The sequence below is a fragment of the Elephantulus edwardii genome, unplaced genomic scaffold (genome assembly GCF_000299155.1).
Source record: "Elephantulus edwardii isolate Elephantulus edwardi_28Jun2011 unplaced genomic scaffold, EleEdw1.0 scaffold00102, whole genome shotgun sequence".
In the NCBI taxonomy this organism is placed as follows: Eukaryota; Metazoa; Chordata; class Mammalia; order Macroscelidea; family Macroscelididae; genus Elephantulus; species Elephantulus edwardii.
The window spans coordinates 322,784-325,609 of record NW_006399852.1 but is presented as its reverse complement, the minus strand read 5'-3'; the positions used below and the strand labels follow the sequence as shown (position 1 = coordinate 325,609).

The 2,826-nt window shown below is 42.6% G+C and overlaps 1 protein-coding gene and 1 pseudogene across 3 annotated transcripts in view; both read left to right on the top strand.

Annotated features, from left to right (window-relative positions):
• The window catches only part of LOC102871237 (protein-L-isoaspartate(D-aspartate) O-methyltransferase-like), a 55,528-nt gene that overhangs the window by 11,214 nt on the left and 41,488 nt on the right, over positions 1-2,826 (top strand). The gene's annotated exons all lie outside the window — the stretch shown is intronic.
• LOC102853896 overlaps positions 2,427-2,826 on the top strand; it is a 7,176-nt pseudogene continuing 6,776 nt past the window's right edge.

The window sequence follows — 2,826 nt, the reverse complement described above, 5'->3', positions numbered from 1 at the left end:
AGGGACATCATGCTTGGGAGGGTGGAGGGACAGTGCAGGAGGGGAAGGCCCTCTATGAGGTGGATTGATTCAGTGACTGGGGTAATCGAGATGGGAGTGTCAGAGACAGTGTGATTGGCACAGGACAGAACAGAGTTTAGGGCTGTTGTACATAGTGTCGCTATGAGTCGCAAGCAACTCAACGGCACATAACAACAACCACATAGTTACTTATAAACTAACTACATGTGGCTAATGGATACCCTGTTAGGTAACATGCATGTGGAATATTTCCATCATTGCAGAAATTTCCATTGCACTAGTCTACAGAGAAACCGAAATGATCTAATGAAGACAACCATTTATCCTTCTTTCAAATATATTTGTCTTTCTTGTTCTATATCAAGGAGTCAACTATGTACTTTTTAAATAAATATGTTTTATAATTTAAAAAAACAACATAGTTACTTAAAATCATGATGTAGCTTAGTCTTGCTCACATTTAAATTATGACTCTTGCATCTTTTTGTTTGGAATTCTGCTCATTTCCCTGTGCACTGCCATCCCCACCTCCCTCCAGGCTCTTTATTATTTGGCTTGTGGCTTGCGTTTTGTTGTGCTCTCGGATTTCAGTCCTTTGTTGCTGTGTTGTCAGGTGCTGTTAGGTTGGTTCCCATGCACAGTGACTGTGTACAACAGAGCACGCAGCAGTGTGGTTCAGCACTGTCCTCAGAACCTTGCTGTCCTCGTTCTTTTTTTTTTTTGCTGTCTTCGTTCTTGCAGTCACTGTGTCAGTCGTTGTTGTTGTAGGTCTTACTCGTTTTCTCTGACTCTCTACATCACCAAGTGTCAGGTCTTTCTTTGTGGATTGGTTCCTTCTAATAACATGCTTAACGTACATAAGAGGTCTTGACAGCCTCATCTCCAAAAAGGATTCTGGCTGGACTTCTTCCAAGATAGATGTTTTGGCTTTTTTTAATAATCTGTGGTATTCTTTTCCAACAATTCGAAGACACCAGTTCTTTGATCTTTTTTGTTCTTTTGAATCCTTCTGAATTTTTATTTGGATCAGTTGCATAGTTGTCCAACCTTTTCCATTTCTGTAATTAATTAATTTGAGTTCTTGTTCTCTAAGGGCATAAGACAAATGAGGATAAGTGGTTATCAATCTGTTTTCACTGTTTGAGGAAGTCTAATGGTAATTGCATGTTTATCCCTAATTGAGCCACCCAGGCAAAATAAAACATTAAATTACTTTGCTATTTGCTAGAAATGTTTTGGGACATTGGCACAAATTACCAAAAGTAGGGAAATGAGAACTTAGTCAACATAGCTTTGTTTAAGCTGTGAATCTCTCAAAACACAGTGTCCTGAACAAAAATAGAGAATAACTGGAATCTTTTGGTGAAAATCTTTGAAACTACCTGTTGTTATGTGCCATAGAGTCGACCCTGTGCACAGTAGCACTGAACCCTGCTCTATCCTGGGCCAGTCTCACTGAAACCCGCCTGCTTTCCCTCAGTTTCTATGTCAGCCCATCTGAAACCACCTAATACTGGCTTAAGGGAGCTGTGATGATGTTGTGTATTACTTGTTGCTCTGCCAGCTGAAAAGTCAGTGGTTCAAATCTACCAGATGCTCTGAGGGAGAAAAGTAGACAATCTCTTGTAAAGATTTATAGCCAATGGAGAGTTGACATTAGTGGGAATCAACTTGATGGCAGAGATTTGTTTTTCCCTATCCTAAGCCCTGATGTGTTCAACCTTGAAATAATTGATATACTGTGAAAAACAGTTTAGAGGTTTTTGTTGTTGTTATATACCATCAAGTTGTAACCAAGTCATAGCTGATCCAGCAGGTTTTCAGAGGTAGTAAATCTCATAGGAAGAACATTCTGGTAAGCAGTTGTACTGTAATCCCAAAGGCATGCAGTTCAAATCCACCTGTAGCTCTCTATGGGAGAAGGAGGAGCAGTCTCCTCTCATTTGACTTATTGCCCCCGGAAACCTGCTGGAGGGTCAGCTATGGTGTTAGTTCCAGCTTGAAGGCACACACAACCACCAATCAGATGGGAGAGATTGGCCATCTTTCTCCTGCGGAACAGCTCATGGGTTTTAGCTGTCTGTCTTTGAATTCGCAGCACAGATCCTTCCTTATCACTAGGCCACTAGAGCTACCCTTAGAGGTTATCAGTAAATTCTTAATAGTAACACCTCCCCCACCCCAAACACACAGAAAACCCAACCCAAAACACCCACTAGTGGCTTGGTGAGTGAAAGATGAAAACTCCCCAGTGGATAGCTACAAGTTGGTTCCAACTCAGTGGCAATGACTTTGGATTTTGAGTCTTTTATTAAAAAAACAAACGTCAGTTGGATCCAGGCAGCAGCTGCAGTGTCTCTTGTGTTCATTCTCTCTCTTTGCCATGTCCTTTCTCTTTTGGAAACATGGCCTCTGGTGTGGCTGTCTCTGATGGCGTCATCAAGGTGTTCAGTGACAGGAAGGTGTGCAAATCATCGACACCAGAGGAGGTGAAGAAGCGCAAGAAGGTGGTGCTCTTCTGCCCGAGTGAGGACAAGAACATCATCCTGGAGGAGGGCAAGGAGATTCTGCTTGGAAATGTCGGCCAGACTGTTGATGACCTCTGTGCCACCTTTGTAAAGATGCTGCCTGACAAAGACTGCTGCTATGCCCTGTATGATGCAATCTCCGAGACGGAGGAGAGCAAGAAGGAGGGCCTGGTGTTTGGGCCCCTGAATGTGTACCCCTTAAGAGCAAGATGTTCTATTCTAGCTCCAAGGAGTCCATTGAGAAGAATAAGAGCTGTATAGGAAAGTGGTCAGGGGG